This window comes from Schistocerca cancellata, chromosome 4 (genome assembly GCF_023864275.1).
Source record: "Schistocerca cancellata isolate TAMUIC-IGC-003103 chromosome 4, iqSchCanc2.1, whole genome shotgun sequence".
Lineage (NCBI taxonomy): Eukaryota > Metazoa > Arthropoda > Insecta > Orthoptera > Acrididae > Schistocerca > Schistocerca cancellata.
Window position 1 is genome coordinate 930354773 of NC_064629.1, and position 8274 is coordinate 930363046.

At 33.1% G+C, this 8274-nt stretch overlaps 1 long non-coding RNA gene across 2 annotated transcripts; it reads left to right on the top strand.

Moving 5' to 3' along the window:
* Positions 1–493: 493 nt before the first annotated feature.
* Positions 494–7578, top strand: LOC126185126 (uncharacterized). Of its 2 annotated transcripts, none has more exons than XR_007536953.1 (3): positions 494–995; positions 4734–4870; positions 5817–7578. It is a non-coding gene; the product is annotated as an uncharacterized LOC126185126 (long non-coding RNA). The 2 variants fall into 2 exon arrangements; XR_007536954.1 differs by having other exon boundaries at positions 494–911.
* Positions 7579–8274: the final 696 nt, after the last annotated feature.

Genomic DNA, 8274 nt, shown 5'->3' on the forward strand with positions numbered 1-8274 from the left:
ACCACAACACCTTTACGTCAAAGCAGATAGGTGGAATCAGACGCTTCCAATGACCACTCCACCTACTCAGTAGATGAATACCTTAACAGAGGCTGTTAAATCAGCTTAAGTAAAAATTATGCTATATTTCAGTTTTGACAGCACTTGGTCAGATCAGTCAATATCAGGTATTCTGTGTATGATAGATTTATTAAAAGTGCATAAGTGTGTTTTATTTTGACAGTGTATAAATTATGTAAATATTAGCATTACTTTTATATATTGACATATTTTGACTATCTCCTGACAAATGATGAGGATAATAATTATTGTATTCAAATGTTTTATGTTATACTTTCTGACATGTTATTTGTCATTCGCGATGGCCAGCGGCATTTCCGAAGCAGTACGAAAACATTTGTTCGCTCCAGTAACTATACCCTCTGGAAACATCAGCGAGTCAGGAACACAGACAGACAGTTATTCCGTTACCACTTACCACTCTGCCAGTATCAGATGAGCGGTTATCACAATAACCGTTACTTCTCAGCAAGCAGTTATTTTTATCAGTTATGTTATTTTTTTGCCACCCTACAGCCAGGAGTGGTGTGTCACCTGTCATCAGCCAACCCATATTGGTTGGTTTGACGTAAAGTCCACAATACCGTTGGTACAGGTACCTTTGCGAAAGATACAAAATGAGTGCCTGTCATTTTCAGTCACTGATAGATCTAGAAAAGTAACAGATCCATTTGTTTCAATATCAAATGTAAATTTAGTCATTTTATGCAAGTTACAGTCATCAACACTATAAACAGTGGCATATTGTCAACGTATCTAAAGTAGTACACAATTTTTGTCTGCCCATGATGCATTTGCCGAAAAGAATATGTTCTCCAAATAACTGATAAATATATCGGCGAGCATTCCAGGTATTGAACTTCCCATGTATAGTTCGTCTTTTTTGGGAATAAGTATCTCCATTACAGTTAAAGTAGTTAAATTTCCAACTTATGGTAAGTAGCCCAACGAATTTGTCCATTTCTGTCTTAGATAGCTTGGTTTGTTTCGTTAAATTACGCTCATTTACCTGCACAGTTTAGTCAGTAGGTATGTTTGTGTATAAAGTTGATGATATCCGGAGAAACAAATTTCATTTCACCAGTTATTGGTGTATTTCTAATTTTATTGACAAGCTCGAAACTATTTTAATAGAAAATTGGTTGTGGAATTTATAATGGGTTTTAAGAAACCGCAGGCATCTTCCAGCCAACTTTATTTATTTGTTTTTATTTATTGTATTTTTTTGCATGGAGATACCAACTGGTGTCTTTCGCAAACGTCATAGCATTTTTTTACAAGTTTAGTACAGTCATATATACATATGTGATTACATATACATGATACAAATGTACCATTGTACATAATAAGGCACAATATTGGGTGTTACATTGTACCTATTACAAATATTCAGGTTTTACACAACTATATATATACAATAATTTATTTTAGTTTAATATTAATATTCACTTAAAGGATATAAACATTTGTCAATCAAGAAATATTTCAGTTTCACTTTGAATAAGTTCCCTTTGTGGCACCTTATAGAGCTCGGTAATATGTTGTACCATATTTGACCACTAATGCATGGACTATGATCTGTTATTTTTAATTTTGTTCTTTGTCTGTAGTAGCAGCCTTTATTTCTTGTATTATAGGCATGCATATCAGAGCACTTTGTTGCTTTGTTTTGATGTGTCACAAAAAATATAATTAATTTGTAAAGATACAGTGAGTAGACTAGGAGGTATTTATGATGAACAAAGATTTTTCTGCATTAATCTTTATACCCTAATCCATGGATAATTCTGATTGATCTTTTCTGTAGGGTTAATATTCTGTTCATATGTATGTCGGCAGCACAACCCCATATCTCTATCCCATAATTAATCTGTGCAAAAATGGTTCCATAATAAACTGTTTCTAATGTCTGATATGGGACTACTTTTGATAACTGACTGATTAGATGTAATGAACTGCTGATTTTATTGCATAAAAATTTGATATGGTTTAGCCATCTTAGATTTTCATCTAGGTGAATACCTAGAAATCTGCAGCCTTCTGTGTCCACTACTTCAATTCCACCTATGTTACTGATAGAGGTTTGGTGTGAGTTTGTAAGTTTAAATGGCAATAACTGATATTTACTGATATTAACTTTCAAACCTTGATCTTGGAAATAAGTAGTTATTTGACGTAGTCCCTCAGTTGCTACCAACGTTAACTCATCATTTTGTTTACCAAGAAATAACAGTGAGGTATCGTCTGCATAGGTTACCAATTGGGAGTTGAAAGGTTGCTCTATATCATTTATGTACACTCGGAAAAGGAAAGGGCCCAAAATTGAGCCCTGGGGTACACCTTGTGTGACTGTCTCATATTTGGACTGGAAATTAATGACCTGATTATTGATTTTGTAAGTCAGCTTTGTACACTGCTTGCGGTTAAATAAATATGTAGCCAGCAATTGCATGGATGCAGCATTTACATTGTATGACTCAAGTTTTCTTAAAGGTAACACATGGTTTACCGAGTCAAAGGCTTTAGTAAGATCTAGAAATATGCCAGCTGTTTGCATTTCTTGATCATGTTTTCACGTTTCACGTTTTGTGAAGAAATTCTGCAGTGATAGTACTATGATCTTTTCAGAGTCCGTGTTGTGTCTCTGTTAGGAACTTATTTTTCAAGAAATAGTCACTAAGTTGTGTCAGCAGCACAACTTCAAATACTTTGCTGAAGACAGGTATTAATGATGTGGGCCTGAAATTTGAAACCTCTTCCTTGGATCCTTTTTTATGCACTGGTTTAACTGTGCTCCATTTCAATACATTTGGAAATGTATGTTCTCTGATACTGCAGTTTACCAGGTGGGTGATTATTTTAACTAATTCCTTATTACATTTTTTATCACGATACTACTCAAACCATCCCATCCAGATGAGAACTTATTCTTTAGGTTATTTATTATCCTGCCTATTTCTTTTTCACTTACTTGTTTCAATTCAAAAGGTGGCTCTTCAAAGGGGCAGAGCTTTACCTCACTAGTCACAATTGTGTTATTAAGTGGACTAACAGCTGCAGATATAAAGTATTTATTGAAAACATTGCAGACTTTATTAGGATCTTTAATTGTGTTTCCTTCATGTCTTATATTTACAATTTCAGTTTCTGGCTTCGGTGTGGCTTGGCAAAATTGATTTACAATTCTCCATGAGGTCTTGGCTATATTGTCTGATTGAGCTATTTCACTGCTGTATATCTGTTTTCTTAGATTTGAAAGCTCTTTCTTAAAGATTTTCTTGGCTTCATTGTACTTGGCCTTAAAAACCTGCAGGTTTGTTGACTTGTGTAACACATCCAGGTCCTGGATGTTTTGCCTGAGTTTTCTCATATTTGCTGGAAGTATCAGTCTGTTGGTTTTTGCACTTTGGTTATGAGTGAACACACTTTGTATTTTCTTAACAGGGCAGCATTTGTCAAAGTGTCTTAGCATAGTTTCATAGAATTTGGCCCATTTGTTTTCAGATTCTTCAGTCTGGTAAACCAGATCCCAGTCTTCTATAGCTAATTTATTTCTTAGGGCAAGGATGTTACCTTCTTTTATGATTCTTTTATTTTCGATAACTTTTGTCATTTTTGGGATGCTTGTGTTTACATACCTAGAAGCTGGCATTTGTGGTCAGAGTAGTGAAAATCCATATTCCAGCACCTAACACTGTCTTTAATATGTTTACATAGTATAACGTAATCAATTCTGCTAGATGTGGACTTCATTACCCTGGTATCACTATTTACTACATTTATGAGAATATATGGGTTAAGAGCATCTATTAACCTCATATTACACAAACTGGAAGATTTTGCCTCAATATTCAGATCAGCAAGTATAGTTAGGTCACTGGGACCACAACGTCCCACTTCTCTACTAAGTATGTCTATGAAGCTAACTACATCAGCCTTTGGTGGATGATAAATCCCAATAACTTTGTTTTCTCATAACCTCTCTACACTCTTTGGTGTGAACTTCAATGCCTGTCACTTCAATCAAGCCTTCTTTGTTGTACTGGTCTAGATAGTTTATTTTCTTGTACTCGAGATTCTCACTAATGTAAAGGACTGCTCTTGCCTTCCACCACCAGGCGTATCGAATAACCATCTTTGTGTACCTTTATTTGTACCCTAAGTGTGGGTGCCAGGGGATTAACAATTTTTTGTCCCTGTGTCTCCCTTGGTGATACTACCTCACTGTAGGTTTTTAACTGATCAAGCAATTTCTTCTGAACTTCGGATGGTACATCCTTATCGATTTTCTTAATATCCCAAATTCTATAAAGGAGAAGAGGGTAGTTGGAAGTATTAATTTTAAACTTTCTGAAGGGAACGCGATAGTAACTAGGGTGGGCAAAGGGGGAACTATTGAGGTTGTTGCAAAAGATATCTATATTGCTAAAACTCTAAAATTCCTTGGAGATAATAATATTAATATTAAAGCTACAGCAAGTGGTCCCACAAATAAAAAATGTCAGTTTTTTTAAGTGACAGTGCAGGCCCTCAGCATCAAAACAAAAATGTTTCTCTTTATTTCAACACATTTAATGAAACAGTTTAATATTGAAAGTTGTTTTGAGCTTTAGGTCAACAAGTGAGGCTGATATGGGTGCGGAATCTAAAGGTATTTTCTTATTGTGTTCTAGTGATATTTCCTAACAACCATGTTGTAGTATGGCAAAAAACAAAACATGGGCATCTATGGGTGGCACAATGAGACAGCTGAAGTTCAACATCCAGGTAGTATAGAGATCACTGGTCTACAGACATGACTACAAATTAGGTAATTGGTTGCACTTACTTTGGTAAATAAAAATAAGCTTATATTTCAGTTATGAACATATTAGTCTAGTCATAACCATAGTTTGATTTTGACTTAAGCAGTATTAGACCAATAAGTTACTTTATATTCCATTTACACCCAACTTAAGTTGTTATACATTACATCAAACGCATTAACATTTGTTTAAATAAATTGTTTCCATTTAAATTCACTTTTAATGTAAAATATTTTTTACAATACTTATAAATTTTTAGGTCCAAATAATAAAGTAAATTTTATAGGAGTTCCAAAAAATTAATTGGAAGAAGAATCTTTATTCTATATTATGCTTATCAATACCTTTGCTTGTTATTCATAACAGACAGTTCTAATTTTGTGTTTGTCTTCTCTACCAACAGTATAAGAGTGATTAGATTCTGGCATGAAATGATTGTTCGTTGATCTAAAAAAGTATTTAACACTATACTCATTCTCACTAAGCTTAAAATCAATCATAGATGCAAATAATTTTATCTTCAACTTACCAGCCAGTTTAACAATTACAAAGTTGTTGACTTTAAATTGGGATTCCTGGGAACACACATTATCCTGATGACAATTCTCATATATCAGAATAACTGCCAGTGTAGCCTAGTTTCTTTCTTGGTTGAGGATCTGAAACACTTGGTGAAGGGAGATCAATTTTTACAAAATATAAATTTGGCAAGTTTTTTAAAGTAATTACAGTAAATAGTCATAAATTTCTTTTATTAGTCATGTATTCCTATGCATATTATGCAATTTTAACATTACAAAATCATAAGAGTAATAAATATATAAAATGATACTTTTTGTTGTTTTCACTTTAATCTGTCCAATAGTATCATGTAGACTGTGAAAATTAGCAGCATGTTCTGCACAGCTGAGTCATCTTGCCCAGATAGTTGACTTTTTCTCCATATTCCAGGTTATTTAATGTATCCTCAAAGTACTTTTGAGCACAGGCAACTTTCCAGGAAGCATCTTTTCAAGGTGAGTTATATCATCTACAGTTTTGTAAAGGATAACTCTTGGACAAGATTTTTCAAGTTCTATTAAGGCAATGCCTAGATCTGGAAAATCAGTTCTGCAAGCAACCAAATTTTTGGCAGTTCTTTTTCAACAATATTGAACACCATCTGGGTTGCCTTTACCATGGCCTTTGTCATAATAATGCCAGCACAAACTTTCAATACTTAACTGTCTTACTAAACAATTTGCAATAAAATGAAACACATTTTTGGTTTGGTGCTGAGTGTCTGCACTGTCACTTAAAAATTGACATTTTTATTGCTGGAACTAGTTGCTGCACTTTTGAAATTAATGTTTTAAGATGAGCACATTTTGAAAGTGGAACATATCATAGATTACTAGAGAGAGTGCAGAATGATTGGCACTGTGTTGTATTTTCAGGTTTAGACCAGTAATAGAGAACACAGATGTGTAATGTAATCTGGTTTCTTGAAACTCCTAAGTGAACTGATTGTATGGCACATTTAATGAATTATTGCCATTAGGCCTATTTAGTTATAGTTTATACTAATGTATTAAACTCATAAATTATGAATTGTGAAATAAGAAAATGTGCAAAGTTTTATGGCCTGACTTAAATGTTTCACATCTATAGACATGAATGTCACATCTGTGGTCACACCATGTCCATGAATGTGACATCTGTAGATGTGACAGATTTTATAAAATGCTGAATTTAAATAGCTACATTCAATTCATAAATATTGTATTATGTAATTAATTTAAACTAATGAACACATATCTTTCATGCAATCATAATCACAGGTTGTTTTACTTCTAAATGTAAAGTAGTAATGGGCATAGATGTAGCACAGTGAAGATAACCATGCACAAAAATTTATCTTAACTGCAGCCTTTCCTGTTAAGAGTGTGTCAGCAACTACATACATAATGTCCTTGACAAAATGGCTACTTGCTAGTCTTCATCAATATTATGACAATACTAATGCTGCCCTCTGTTGTGATTCATAACAATTAACATCTGTGTCTATGGACATGGCATAAAATTTAAGACATAAGTTTAGAATATTATAAAACATAGCCCCTTTTACAATTTCTTTTTAAGTTAATGTTATGTCAATGTCTGATATGTGTATTTTTAGAAAATAATGTGTTAATACTTGTAACATATAAGAAATTTGTTTTAAACTCATTGCAACTGTTCAAAGTGGAGCTGAAGACAGTCCACAGATGTGACATATCACTTTCTGTGGTCATTAAATAAAATTGAAACACAAATTTTTTGCCATTATAGTACCTTACAACATATAATTTAATAACTTTTATATAGATTTAATGGTCTGTAAAGATTTGTGTACAACATTGTGCTGGGACAAGAAAGATCCCTTTTTGTTATGTTATTGTTCTGTTATTTATTGAGCATCCGTTTTATCATTATCAATGATATAGGAGATGTCATGATACATTATATGAGTTTGTAATTATACAGAAAATTAATAACATAGGCCTACAGTGGTAAAACATATATAAATATATATCTTGTGCAGCGTATAGTAGAGAATAACAAAACAAACAATAATTAATTATTTATAGTGCATACTATTTTCATACATTTGTTTTTCATATGACTTATCATTATCATTGACCACTGTAGTAGACAATAACAGAACAAACAATAATTAATTAATTATATTGTGTACAGGCAGACTATTTTCATACATTTGTTCAAATATGGATTATCATTATCATTGGCCACTATGTTATGAAAATCCATGTACTCTGTAACACTGTAAAAACATTCTCTTAATAAAAATTTTTTAAGGTCATTCTTAAAAATGTAAAACTTTTCTATCTTTTTGATGCTTAAGGGAAGAGCACTAAAAAGGATTTTGGGGTGATATATTGCACTTTGTGATATTGGGCTGTTTTGTGTGTTTCTCTGTGGAAATCATTGTTTTGTCTTGTTGGGTAGTCATGGCACTCACTATTTAAAGAAGAAAATTGGGGGTGAGATTTGAAAAAGCAGATACTTTCATAGATATATAAAGATGGAAGTGACACTATTTGAAATTCTTTGAAAATTTCCATGCAGGGCTCTGTTGGTGCAGCCCCTTTCATTATTCTTGATGCTCGTTTTTGAATAATGAATGACCGGTTTGCCAGACTTGAATTACCCCAAAATAAGACACCATACCACAATAGACTATGCATAATAAGCATGTATTACTGTTTTTTCACTGCAGCAGCTTTTCAGCATTCTGAGCATGTAGCAGCATTTACTTAGCTTTTTATTGAGCATTTCGGTATGTTTAACCCACTTTAGATGCTCATCTAGCCAGATCCTAAAATTTTTGTGTTTGAAGTTTGTAAAATCTTCTGTTCACCAAGTTTTA